The 15025-nt window shown below is 34.9% G+C and overlaps 1 non-coding gene across 1 annotated transcript; it reads right to left on the bottom strand.

The window, feature by feature from the left end:
- Positions 1-12629: 12629 nt before the first annotated feature.
- On the bottom strand, positions 12630-12735 carry LOC119507521. Its single transcript, XR_005211278.1, has one exon. It is a non-coding gene; the product is annotated as a U6 spliceosomal RNA (small nuclear RNA).
- Positions 12736-15025: the final 2290 nt, after the last annotated feature.

The following is a 15025-nucleotide window of genomic DNA, read 5'->3' as shown; positions in this document are numbered from 1 at the left end:
GTACGTCACCAATCTGTGTCTCTGAAAAATTAGATCGATAACCCTTTTTTTTTGATACAACTTGAAAGAACCCTATCAAGCAAAACAAATGCCAAGAGGCCAAAAACAACAGAAAATCTTAATGTATATGATAAAACCAGATGATATGGAGAATCCAGCTCCAAACACACAAATCAAGATTTCAGAAGAAACGTTATACCTCGCAAATTTAATTAAAGAACTACAATCAAAGAACGAAAACATGGCAAAGGATTTAAAGGACATCAAGAGGATCATGGCCCAGGATATAAGTGCCATAAAAAAGACACTAGAAGAGCATAAAGAAGACATTGCAAGAGTAAATAAAAAAATAGAAGATCTTATGGAAATAAAAGAAACTGTTGACCAAATTAAAAAGGCTCTGGATATTCACAATACAAGACTAGAGGAAGCTGAACAACATCTCAGTGTCCTAGAAATCCACAGAACAGAAAATGAAAGAACAAAAGAAAGAATGGAGAAAAAAATTGAAAAAATCTCAATGGATCTCAGGGATACGATAGATAAAATAAAACGTCCAAACTTAAGACTCATTGGTGTCCCAGAAGGGGAAGAGAAGGGTAAAGGTCTAGAAAGAGTATTCAAAGATTGAATACTAAGGATGAACTTGGATGGGATTGGAGGGTGGAGGACAATATAAACATACAAAGCATAAATGCCCAGTGAACTCCAAATAGAATAAATCCAAATAAACCCTTCCCAAGACATATTCTGATCAGACTGTCAAATACTGAAGAGAAGGAGCAAGTTCTGAAAGCAGCAAGAGAAAAGCAATTCACCACATACAAAGGAAACAGCATAAGACTAAGTAGTAACCACTCAGTGGCCACTATGGAGGTGAGAAGGCAGTGGCATGACATATTTAAAATTCTGAGAGAGAAAAATTTCCAGCCAAAAATACTTTATCCAGCAAAACTCTCCTTCAAATTTGAGGGAGAGCTTAAATTTTTCACAGACAAACAAATGCTGAGAGACTTTGCCAGTAAAAGACCTGCCCTACTTCAGATTCTAAAGGAAGCCCTACCAGCAGAGAAACAAAGAAAGGAGAAAGAGATATAGAGAATTTTAACAGACATATACAGTACCTTACACCCCAAATCACCAGGACACTCATTTTTCTCTAGTGATCACAGATCTTTCTCCAGAAGGGACCATAAGCTGGGACATAAAACAAGCCTCAAGAAATTAAAAAAAAAAAAAAAAAATTGAATATACTCCAAGAACATTCTCCAAACACAATGGAATACAAATAGAAGCCAATAATTTTTGAACTATAACTCCACTATTTACTTCCCACATGATAAAAAATACACAAACTCTAAGGACAAATCAGTGGTTTTGAACTCAATGTAAAATATGTAATTTTAGGCAACTATATAAAGGTGGGGGATTGAAGGAGTATAGGAACATAGTTTATGTGCCCTATCAAAGTGAAGGTGGTATCAAAGAAAAACAAGATTGATAGGAATTTAAGAGGTTAATTTTAAGCCCCACAGTAAATACAAAGAAATTATCACATAATATAACCATAGAGATGAAATTAGAGTTTGGGGTAAGAGAAATGGGGGAAGGGGCAATGGGAAGTTAAGAAAGGAGTGTAGGGTTGCTGTTTGAGGTGAAGGGAAATTTCTAGCAATGGATGGTGGGAAAGAGCATAACATCATTCTAAATGTGATTAATCCCACTAATGGAAGGCTAGGGAGGGGATGGAATGGGAAGATTTAGGCTGTATATATGTTTCCACAATTGAAAAAAGGGGGAAAAAAAAGACAGTCTAACTAGATGACAATGGAATGCTAAGGATGAACTTGGATGGGATTGGAGGGTGGAGGACAGGTGGCTCGAAGGGACACAGTTGAGACATAAGGAAAAGGAAATATAGAATGTAAGCTTTGTGTCATTGTTGAATCTCCTATACTTCTTAGCTGTGCTTAATGGAATTGTATAAAACAATGCTCTTGTTCATGGGAAGTACATACGTGAATTATAGTGTATGTTCATGGATGTGTGCAGCTAACTCTCATATGTTCAGAAGACAGAGAAATATATGATGGATGATAGATAGGGAGGGAGGGAGGGAGGGAGGCAGGGAAAGAAATAGTGATGTGACAGCATGTTAAATTTGGTGGATTGAGCTATCGGGGGAGGGGGGTCAGGGTATGATGGAATTCTGTGTATGGGGCTAGTATTGTTTTTGCAACTATTCATGTAACTTTGAATTTATTTCAAAATAAAATAATAAAAAAATATATGGGGCAAAGATGTAGCTCTACAGAGAGAAAATTCATGGCAGTAAGTAGTTATAATATTGAAGTAGAAAGAATGGAATTAAATTAAATACTGAACTCAGAAGTTATAAGAAAAGAGCAAGAAAAACAAAACTGAAGGGGCACTAAAAGGCATTGCAAGAAAGAAATGAGTTCAGACTGATCTGCAAGCAGAGATCTGAAGAACAGAGTCTCAATCTGAGTTAGCAGTACCAGAAAGTTATGGCTTCTGTATCCCAAATAGTAAGAGAATACAGAATAAGGCTTTGAATGACAGGCCTAGTAGATTTCTCACTTGAAAATGAAAAATTAGTTCTGTGGCAAAGAGCAGATTAAGGATGTTCTCTTCTCGCCCATGCCTAATTTTTTCAGATGGCCTCAAGGAAGCCACAATTAAATTGAGAGAAATATATCATCAAGAAAAGAACTTTGGGTGGACTAATTAGGGTGTGGAACTGACTAGAAAGCAATAGGTCAGAAGCTTATGAACTGTTTGATGGAAGTGCATACATCTGGACAAAATAAAAACAATCTTTTAATGCTTAAGTCTTAGAACAATCTTGGGCCCCAAAAGATTGCCCAGGAGGATTTCATCATTGCTATAGACTAGCAGCTCTTCCGTGTCTCTCTCATGCCTCTCCAAACGGTTTCTTTTTATTTTTATCTATAGTTATCTTATCCATGACAAACTGTTTTATTTTGTTTCTGTGGAGTAAGAACTAATTGCCCCTTTTAGTTCTTAGTTCACTGGACCCCAAAGAACCTTACCCAGAGCTGATGGAGAGAACTACCCTTCCTTTACAGAGCCTGGACTTTGAGATGGGCATTTTTTTCTTTTTATTCCCTGGGGCAGGAGGTGAGTGTATTCTGTGTGTGGAAAGAAGGGTGCAGTTTATATTTGCAAAGGGAGACTGTGGCAGTAACGTTGGAGTTCACCAAAACAGTTCCCTTTGATCCAGTGCCTACAGCTCGGCTATCCTTCCCAGCCTCCCTAGCAGTTATGTGTGGCCATGTGAATGAGTCCCTTCAAATGGAATGTGAACAGAAGTTTGGCACATGAAATCTTGTACATATGTTATGCCAAGGGCTTTCGCCTTTTGCCAGATGAGGCTGGCTTTATTGGAAACCATGGATTGAAAATGGCAGAGCTACAAATTTGAAGAAGTATGGATCATTGAATCACAAATCAGAGAGCCACCACTAATCAGTAACACTTGTTTTGTACTTTATGTGAATGAGCAATACATTTCTTTCATATTTGAAAAAAATTATATTTGGAGAAGTTTCTTCTTATAGAAACTAGTTTTTGCTTATCAATATATGATGCATAATTTATTTATCCTAATATTAGAATTTATGTATTTTTTCCCTATATAAATAATGAATTGTACCAATGTTGGTCCAAATACCTGATTATTTCTTTACAGTTTCTAGATATGAATTTACTGTGTGAAATATAGAATATTTTTAGAGACTTAATACCTATTGCCAAAATTCTCTCTATAAAGGTTGTGCCAATGTGTAATCCCAGCAGAAATTAATAAGGGATTCAACATATTATAGACCCATATTCTCTCTTCCTACTGATTTGTGGTGATGAAACCTTAAATGTATATATATCTATACATAAATATTATATATATTTTATATATTTTCTCATATAAGTATTATATATTATATACATTTCATATATATATGGTTATAATACAAAATTGCTTCTGGGACAGGAATCCTGTGTACTCTGTTTAATTATTACAGTTTTATAATCTATCTGATTATAAATTATATAATCTGAGATTATATAATCTTTCTATAATCTGAGAGTATGAGCTCTCATTCATTTTTTAAAAAAATGTCTTGTTTGTTTCATTCCACATGTTCTTTTGATGAACTTTAGAAGCACTTTCTTGAGTTCCTTAAAAAGTTTCATAAGGTATAATATTTGACTTTATTAATTGAAAAATATTTTTAGGACATTTAATATATTGATAACATTTTGCATTTTCAACAATAAAGAGATTTTTCTGTTTGCTTTGTTAAACTATTTAAGTAAATTTTTGTCATTGTCTTCACGTACTCCTGCACATTTAAGTCAAAATACTAGATTACTTTTGTTGCAAGTATGAATGGAATGTGTGAGATTTAAATTTATAGGGTAAACATGTTTTAAAAGTCAGTTGCCCTTAGAATTATTTAATGCATGAAAGATTTAAAAAAAAATTTTTTTAATTTAAAAAAATTAATCCCTGGGTAATGGAAAAAAAAAATTTCCATTATTTAATATAAACTGACATCAACTAAACATAAAAGGTCCTCCTGTTCTAGTCTTAGACTGATTAATATTACTATACCTTAAAAAAACAGAAATTAATAGTTTTTTTACTATTTTTTACTAGTCAGACTGCATTTGAGTACTATGTCTGGTTAGGGCTGCCACATTTTAAAATACATTTTGGAAAGTAAACCTGTCTAGTAATGGAAGATAAAGATTGTGATGATTCTGGAAATCATGTCAAACATGAAATAGTTTGAGGAATTGAGAATGTTTAGCCCAAAGGAGAGGAGGCTTGATATAATAGATTCAGCAAAATAAATGAAGAGTTATCCCATCAAAGGAATAGATTTTTCGGAACTCTGGGATTATCACAAAACTAGGACCAATAAATAAAGATCCAATGATAGAACTTGTGATATAACATAACATAAGGAAAATCTCTGACCTCTAGAAATGTCCAAAAGTGAACAGGACTTCTTTTGAAGGTGCTGACTTCCGGCCCTTGCTCCGTGGGCCTTCTGGCAGGGGCCCTGGGTAAGACATTCCTATGCTGGGCTGAGGCCTGGTCTCCATGACCCCTAGGTTCTCTTCCAGCTGTGATTCTTTCATTAGAGCGTCATGCAGTGAAGGTGGTGCCCATGGTTATTGGAATCTCTTTTTAACCATCTCAGCAGTCAGTGCTCATGCCAGCTATGATTTTATTCTTCTGTTTGTTTTGTGCTGTAAAAATTCTGTTTGTGCAGAACAAATCCCAATTCTCTGCACCTGTGGTTGAAAATTCAAATTGCCTAATCCAGAGTCTGCCTCTCATATCCGCATGGTTATTCCAAAAGCAACACAATTTCCTTTGTTACAATCAAGTTTTTCTCTCTGTTTTTTTTCTTTTAATTGCTACCATCTTATGTAAGCAAACATTTTTGAATAATTATTAGGTCCCAGACCCAAAATACAGAACTTTTTTTTTTTTTTTTTTTTTGCATTTGTCGAATTCAGGATAAATAGAATAAATGCTTTTTATAGGTTGGGGTATTTATTACGTCTAGTTTCTTCCTCTCTTTTCTTATAAAATAATAGCTTGTTTTTAAAAGCAATCTATGGGACCATCTCTTCCATACTTAAACTCATGAAATTAAAAGTAAATGAAATCTAAGAAATGATGCATTGTGCAGAGATATTATATCTGTTATACCACTGTGTTTGTGTCCTAATTTAGAACAAAATAAAATGGAGTTAGTAAGAAATTGACCTAATAAGTCTGGCCCCAAGTTTTTTTGAGGGGAGGTAGGAATGCCCCTCCCCACAAACTAATACACTTAAAATACTGTTGCTATAACTAGAATTCATCAAATTAACTGGCTATTGTTGCCTTTTTTTTTTTTTTGCCTTCATACCGATAACTAAAAAGTATCAACAATATTTCTTTTGAAGCTTTCTTATTTTTTATATTTTTATTATTATTTTTTAACATTCTCTTGAGGTTCTGGCAGATCCAGGAAACTTTTAGCAATGGTTCATTCTCTTCTTTGTTCTGTAGATTGTTTTGTCAAGCTCTGTCTTGGCTCACTGAAGGAGGAGGCTTAGAGCCTGAGGATATTGCTTGATAATATCCTCCCTGAGCTGCTGGACGGCAAGTTTCACCTGGCCTTCCATGTGACGGTTCTATATCACCCTTTCCAATCCTCTCTGCTCTAGCTTCTGGCAGAAGGAGGCTCCATTTACCCTTCCTTTTTTTGACTTTCCTATTTATTGCCTTCGTAACTTTGAAGTATGTTGAATTATATAGATTCATCCTAAGGGAAAGACCATCTCTATTGATCCTTATATAAGACTTTATTTTGTTAATTATATTCACTTCCATTTGCCATGTACTGGCTTTTACGAAATATTCTCTCAGCCACCTCTCCCCCGCTGTAGTATTTACATTGGAGCCTAGCATTCCAGGAATGTGTCGTCCAATTCCTTACTGGTCCTACAGCAGTTTAGTTTGACCAGATGCACATTCCTGCCCTGATAGGACTTGTTAAATATCAGTTATGGATGCATGTTAAGAATGCTATTTCTTTTAATGGTCCTAATTTTTACTTCTATGGTGTCATAGAATGGACCTCTCTTAAAGGTTGCCACTATTTTTAAGAAAGTTAGCCTTTCATTCCTAATTAATTTTTATCACCTCAGAATCAGCTGTTCCATATCTGTCTCTTGTTTGTTTGGTTTCTGGATTCTGCAGCATCTTCTGAAGAGTCTTCAGACCTACAGCTCTCCTCTGGATATGCTTCATCTTGTCATTTATATGTGATTTTAGAATTCACTCCACTAAACCCAGTGTTCCAGGGGGAGGGCCATTCTCACTCATGCACTGAGGAATTATGGTAAGTTTATTATGGCAGGAACAGGAGAAGCATGAATCAAGTTAGGGGAAATGAGGCTGGGAAAGTAAGTTGGTGACAAATTATTTACCATCTTTTGTCCCCAGAAAAAGAAATTTTGGATTTTATACTACAGACAATGAGTCTAATAAGGGTTGTTTGAGAAGGGAGTAACACAGTTAGCTTTATTATCGATGTTATTTTTTAAAATGTAGTATTTTGCACCTACAATCGAGTGCAAAATCTTAAGTGCACAACTGGATGAATTTTTGCTTATATCTACTCTCCTCTAGCCACCACATAGTTCAAGTTATAGTATATTTTTGACAGTCCAGAGAGTTCTCATGGTCCTTCCTAATTAATAAATAATCCCTTACACCCTGGTCCACAACTTCATTTTTTTTTTTAATCTTTTATTTTAAAATACTTTCAAACTTTTAGGGCAGTTACAATAATAATACAAATCCCATACAGAGAATTCCGATATACCCCTAGACCACCAGATACCCAGATTCACCAATATTAACATACTGCCAAAACTGAGTATCATTATCTATTAATCCATAGATCTATCCATTTATCTATCTGTTTATCTATCTATTTATCAATCTATTTTCTGACACTGGAGTGTAGGTTGTATACATCAGGCTCTTTGAACACTTAATACTGCCATGTACATTTCCTAAGAAAAATGGTACTCTTATGTAACTACCTTAAATGCAGTTGAAGAAATTTCACATTGATAACAAGCTTACAGTCCATATTCTAATGTTTTCATATATCCCAATAATATCCTTTGAGCCTTTTCTCCCATGTTAGATCCTGTCTAGGATCACATGTTGCATTTAATTGTCATTTTCTCTTTAGTTGCTCTTTCTTTCTCTCTTTTTAAATTGTGGGAACATATATACAAAACAATATTTCCCATTTTAACCACTCCCAAGCAAATATTCAATGGAATTCACCACATTCACAATGTTGTGGTGCCTTCACCACCTTCCATTACTAAACTTACTAAACCTTACTAAAACTTGCTCATCTCCCAAACAGAAACACTATACCCATTATGGATTAACTCCCCTTTCCCTTCTGCTCCCCATCTGTGAAAACTTATACTGTACTTTCTGTCTGTATGGACTTTCATATTCTCCAATATTGAATTGTTCTCCTTCACAGCTTATCCATATAATTTTAGAGAATAGATCAAGGCCATAACATAGGGGCCTCCCTGATCCTTTCTGCACATGTGCCTTGTCTTGGGAATGCACCTGTGGCCTGGCCCTCAGAAGTCCCCATTTACACAAGTAAAATGTCCCCTCTTCCCTAGGAAACAGTTTCCCCATGGTCCCGGACACAGCACTGTATGTCCTACAGCCACAAACCCTCACTGTAGGTAGTCTTGAGGTGACTAATCTCCCAGAGCATTCTGTAGGCCACCCTGCGCATGCCAGGCAAGTTCTAGGATGGTGAGCCCATGACAACTGTCCTGGTTCTGTCACTCAGTCTGCCACTAGAGATTGCACTCAACATACATGCTCCTAGTACATGCACAAAGGCTACTCTGCTCCCTACAGAACTGGGACCACAGACCCATCCCATACTGGGTCCAAGGGCCTGCTCTGCCCCAAGCCAGTGAGGGGAGGAGGGATGGCCCAGCATGAGCACCATGATATCCTACTACTTTTAAGTTGCACTTTTCATAATCTGGACTTTCTTTATTACTGCAATCCTTTAACTGTTTTCTGGAACTTTAAGAAAGATGTTTATGCCCCTTCATGCTGATTGCTCAAGCTTCTCTTGGGGGATGGAGCCCTGAGCCTCTTACTCTACCAACTTGGTTGGAGCAGGGCCCAAAATATCAGTTTAGATTAGCTTTGTTTGTTCCCATATCTATATTTTTAAGAAACTAGTGCAATGCTTCTCATTATAGTAAAATTTTCAATAAGTGCTTGTTGAATGAATGAATGAGATAGAAAAGGATGCTGAGGCAGAGACCACAGGATTTCCCCTCGGGGTACTGATTTCATTAAACAATGTTTTCACTTGTTTAATGGATTATAAATTTGACCCTTTGAACTTCATCCAGACCACATTTTTTGTCTCTTACATGAGAACATCTTAATATACCTAGTGAAATGTATGCTGAAATTGAGACATAGCATAACTTGAAATTATCCTGAATCTCAATTTTAGGAGTATTATCAATAAGGAATGATGTTTTGTCATAATGTGTTCTTAATGAATCACTTTGGGTCTTCTTTTTGTTCCCTCCAAGTACCTGTACATCCTCTACATAATAAAGAATGCTAGAAATTTTTCAGTGTCATGTTATTTATATAATAATATTCTTCACTTAGCATGGTGCCTGGAACATATTTTTAAAGGCATGACGCAAATATTTGATGAAATAAATGGAATTATTACATCTTAGTGATCTATGTGTCTATTATATGTATGTATATGTGTGTGTATGTGTGTGTGTGTAAGTTTATATACGTGTTTACAAAAGGATTACTTAATTCAGTGGTAGGCAAACTGTTGCCCATAGGCCGAATCTGGCCCGCTGTCTGTTTTTTATAAATAAATTATATTGGAACATAGTCATACTGATTTGTTTCAGTATGTCTATAGCTGCTTTGGTACTAAATGGCAGAGTTGAATAGTTTTGACAGACTATATGGCTACAAAGCATAAAATATTTACTATCTGGCACATTACAGAAAGAGTTTGCCTGCACATGACTTCATTCATAAAATTGAATCAACTTGGTAATCTTTGAATTACAATTTTAAATTCCTCAGCAGTGATCCCCACGTAGTTCATACTCCACAATCCACCAGAGCCATTTTTCTAAGGCAGAAACTTTTTCAGGTCACGATCTTCCCTAAAACTCTTTGATGGTTTGTTACTGTCAGCAAGACCGAACTACTCAGCATGGACTACAAGCCTCTTAAAATTTGTTTCTAATTCATCTTTCCAGGTTTTGTCTTCAGTTTCTTCATTCTAGTTTCTAAATTCTCTACTCTCAAATCTTGTACTGTGATTTTCACTTTACACATCTCGACTGTGTGTCCTAAGGACAATGCTGCATAGTAGTGATAGCAGGTACTTTAGCTGGAACTCTTTGGGTTGCAAGTAACTAAATTTAACTTGAATTACTTAGGTAAAAAGAGGAAGCTATTAGGAGATTCACGCAACTGCAGAAAGAAAAGTCATCACAGCTTAGTCTGAGAGAGAATGTAAACCATTAATTGAAAATGCAGCCAGGATGCATTCTCTAGCTCACTTATTTCTGTTTTTCTCTCCATTTTGGTCTCATTTTAACCAGGTATAGATTGTCCCTTTATAGACAGGAGCTATAGATGCAGAGAGCATCATATATCGTATTTCAAAACTTTTTCCACTAATTGAGATTGAATCTCTTTCTTCAGCTTTAGTTTGAAAAAAATCCCTGGGAAAGAATGATTATTGGTTTGGCTGGGTCACATGTTTAGCCTTAAACAATAAACAGAGTTGGTGGCAGAGAATAGGGATTATCCCTCCCCACACCTCCACATGGTTGTTTTGACTGTGGTGAGGAGTTCTCCATAAAAGGGGGTTATTTTTTCCTAAAGGAAAGGGGTAGTGCTAAGCAGACCAAAAAGGGATCTCCACTGTGGTGGCCATCCCAAATCTTACCATTGCCTTTAATAGGATTGCATTTAATATATGTTTAACTGTGAAGTGTGCTATTTACTGTAATTCTTGGGTAGATACATTTTAACAAGATATGCAATTGGTGTTAAATTTTATGTATGAACTGTTTTTTTCAGCATTTGTGTAGATGATCTTACAGATTATGTTTTTAAATTTATTCACAGAATTTCACAAGCATTCACCCTTCCCTTGCTTCAACACTTACGTCCTTTGCTTTTTTCCTCATCTTTTTCTCTTCCCCTTTCTCTCCTTTTTTTTTTTTCCTTTCTATTTTCTCCTTCCACCAAACCTTGACAAATTATAAGGATGGAAAAAACAGCTTCCAAAAATCTGTTCTGCCAGTTGTTGGAGTAGGATTTCCTCAATGATTTTGGGCAAGAGGCATGAAAAACCTCCAACAGCCCCAACCACAAGTTTAGCAGCAATTAGAGATGAAGAAGACTTCAACCTGGACCAGAACTGCAAGACCACAAGGACACACACCTCTCTTCTCTCATCCCATCAAACTCCAGTCCTGCTTCTGCTCAGGGAGTTACCTGGTCTTCAGGTACTGTAGAAGAACATCACAGAATAAAGCCTTTATCATCTGAATCATTTAATCTCTTTGTTTTTTATTTCCTTCACAAGTACAAATAATGTGGTTCATAATATTCAGAGATTCCCTAGTGATGAAAAATCCTTCATTTTCTGGGAAAAATTCTCCTTAGCCACAATGAATTATTTCAATCAGCTGCTAGCCTTGACTTCTCAAAATTTTATTTATATTTTTATATCTCTTTTTATTAATGAAATTGAACTAGATTCCTTGGTTATGCTAACAATTTTCATTCGTCATAAAGATCGTGCTAACCTTGAGAAACTTTCTATTTTTTTTCTATTCTCTGGAAGAACTTAACATCATAGGAAGTAACTGCACTTGATGCTGAAAACCTTGCAAATAAAGCATTTAGGATTTGTTGCATTTTAAAGGGATAGATTATTTTAAACTTCTATCATGCTTCACTTAAGATTGAGTCAATTTGGTTAATTTATATTTTCCTCAAAACTAATTTTTTTTGTTTTTCTAATTTATAGGTGAAAGGTTGCACTTAGTAATTTCCTATAATTTATGAAATCTTTTCCATATCAGTAATTAATATCATCTTTCCATTTTAAAGCTGTTTATTTGTTTTCTAACTTTTTTGTTGTTGTTGAGACAAAAATGTATTTGTTTCATTAAACTCTTCAAAGAACCAGCTTTTGTTTTTATATATCTACTATTGATCTTACTGTTATATTTTATATTTGGCTTATTTCTATTTTTTCATCATTAATTTCTTCCTTCTGAGTTGTCATATATTATTGTTATTTTTTACTGATCCTTGAAACAAATGTCTAAGAATTCTTTTAAATCTTTTTTGCGTGTGTGTTGTTTTCTAATGTATACATTTAGGATTATACAGATTACTCTGAGTATCATTTTAGCAGGATTCAACAGTTTTTGGTTTGTTCTGCTTTTCTAAATCATCTGTAATTTTAAATTTGATATTCCTTTTAACCCTAGTGTTATTTTTAAGTGTCTTTTATATGCTTAAGAGAATAAATTTATTTTGGATACCCTTTGCTTTTACTTTCCAACAACCCATATTCTGGCAAGATGCTCAAAGCAAGTATGAGTTTACTTTAAATAATCTGTATCTTTCTTCAACATTGTGACACTTTATTTTAATTATTACTTTATTCTTTTCCCCCACTTCTCTTTGTCCTTCCCTTCAGGATTTCCTATTATACTGAGAGTTGAATTGAACTATTCTCCATTCCTCTCATGTTATTTGATTCTTCATCCTTTCTTACTGCCTTTTGGGAGAAGCTTTGGCATTATCATTAAGCTAATTAATTCCATCTTTAGCTATTCACCCACTTATGACTTTTTTTTTTAATTTTAGCAATTCTTTATATAATTTCCAAGTATTTTGACTACTTTTTTCTTAATGGTAATTTTTTTCTTTTTTTTTTGAATGCTTCATGAATTTGCATGTCATCCTTGTGCAGGGGCCATTCTAATCTTCTCTGTATTGTCCAATTTCAATATATGTGCTGCCGAAGTGAACACTTTATTGGTAATCTTTTAACAATGATAAATCTTATCATTTTTGTGTGTGCTTAATACAGTTATTTAAAAATTGTGTTCTATTTTGTCTGTTATCTGTTTCTTTAATATAGAAGTTCTACTGGTCAAATTTGATTATTTGATTATTTTTTCTGAAACACATGGGGGTGCATAATATAGCTCAGTTTGGTATGTACATTTGTGTATCAATCAGTTCAGATAGGTGGAATGTTTATTCTAATTCAAGTTAGAATTATGTTGTTCTGGCAGGAGAAATCTTTTCCATATCTGTTGATATGATACCTCTCTATACTTAAAATTTTGTTTTCTAACTTTATATGAGACTTGGCAAAACTTTATCTGTTGCATTAGATTCTCCCAGCCAACACTGTCCCTGAGCTTGTAGTGATTTTGGATTTGCTTTTCATGGAGCCTCTCTATTTTATATGCATGAGTTCATCTGTTCCTCTGCTCTCAAAGTTTGTGCCATCATTCTGGACCTGCCTGCCTTATGTGTTCCAGAAACTCTCCACTCTTCTGGTCAGCAGAAGGCACCCTTCCAGGATTTTCAATTCTGCTGGCACTTAAGTGTATTTTTTAATTTCCTTAATAATTTCAAAGGTATTTTTGATAGAATTAGAAGAAATTCATGTGTGTGTGTGTGTATATATATATATATATATATATATCTTGCTATATTGAATTGAAATTTATCTGTGATATTTTTACCTAGCTAAAATAAATATTTCCTTTGGTGATAATAATTTGAACATATTCTGATGCAAACTTTTCTCTGAAAAGTTCTTAAGTAATTTAAGTTGCTGTGGAACTTTTGTATCAGATGCCTCTAGCTGAAAATCTGTTATTCACTCTACCATAGGAATCCTTCTAAAACTGACCTTAATCTCTAGAGTTTTTAATGAGAGATACTGGAGAATATTACAGGACAAATTAAATGATGAGACATTCTCTACCTAAAGATGATCCTGACACTACCTCCCTCCATCGTGGACTGAATTGTATTGGGAAGGTTACTAGTTCTCTCAGCTTTTATGTGACCCTTGAGTCAGATAGAGCAGAGCCCTTCAGACTTTAATATGAATACGAATCTTCTGGGTTTCCTGTTAAAATACAGATTTTAATTTGTAGGTCTGAGCTAGATCTTGAGAATCTGCAATTCTAGCAAACAACCAGATCATACCAGAATTGCAGGGCTATAGTTTGAGTGGCAAAGGCCTGAGAAAATAATGTATTCTAATTTTCCTTATGCTATCTGAATATGCCAATTAAATTGAGCATTAACAGTGGATAAACAGTCAGTCAGAGGCACTGATCTAATCTCTCATCCCTTCAATTTCTCTCTTCTCTTCTCTTCTCAAGGGAAGATAATCTCATGGGATACATGTGGGTTGGTGATAGAGTAACATCAGTGATGAATATTGGATCACAGCTGGATTTCAACTCCTAGTATAATTTTCTGTTTCCAAAGGGGATCAGCCTAGATCTGAAAGTGAGTCTCATTGTGTCATGGGAGAAGCCAGGCATATGCACTTTTGTCTCACCTCAGTATGTTATTGTCAGAAGGAGGGGCCTGGACCTAGACGGTCCTTTTCTCTCAAGCAATTATGTTAATCCAGGAGCTTTATTCCTTATTGATTTCTCACCAATAAGACCTGCTCATGGGGAAGAGATTCTTTCTTCCTTTTGGCCTAACAACTTCACCTTGCTAAGTGACAGAGATAACCATTGTCTTAGAATACTTAGAGTCACATTTGCTGACCAATTCAGAATTGATAAGATTTTCTTATCAATGTAATTCTTTTTTTTTGTAAACTGCCAGGATGTTTGTTCTCCTTTTCTCATCCTTCAATGCTGAGTAACAAAAATAGAAATTTTAAGATATTCCCTATAGAACTCCATAACACTAAAGAACATAATGGGGATTTTACTTGCTTCCTCCTTTCTTGTGTTTCTTCGTAAGCAAATTTTAAGCTTGTATTTTTTTTTCTATAGGCATAAGTTGTTAATTCTTTTTGGCAGGGATTATACCTTTGTTTTTTGTTTTTGCTGTTTGTTTGTTTGGGTACTACTTGTAGCTTTAGTATAATGATTTTTTTTGTACCCATTTTGTTGTGCAGCACTTATTTTGTATTTTTGATTGAATGAGTTTGAAATTCCAGTTTGGTAATTATTTTTCAATGATATTTCGTTATCTTCAGGGTGCAAAAAGAATGACTAATATTTGCCTGACAAGTTGGGTAGGGTGATGACTAAATAGTATTGACAGGTTTTC

The sequence above is a fragment of the Choloepus didactylus genome, chromosome 12, assembly GCF_015220235.1.
Source record: "Choloepus didactylus isolate mChoDid1 chromosome 12, mChoDid1.pri, whole genome shotgun sequence".
In the NCBI taxonomy this organism is placed as follows: domain Eukaryota; kingdom Metazoa; phylum Chordata; class Mammalia; order Pilosa; family Megalonychidae; genus Choloepus; species Choloepus didactylus.
This window is presented reverse-complemented; position numbering and strand designations above follow the sequence as displayed.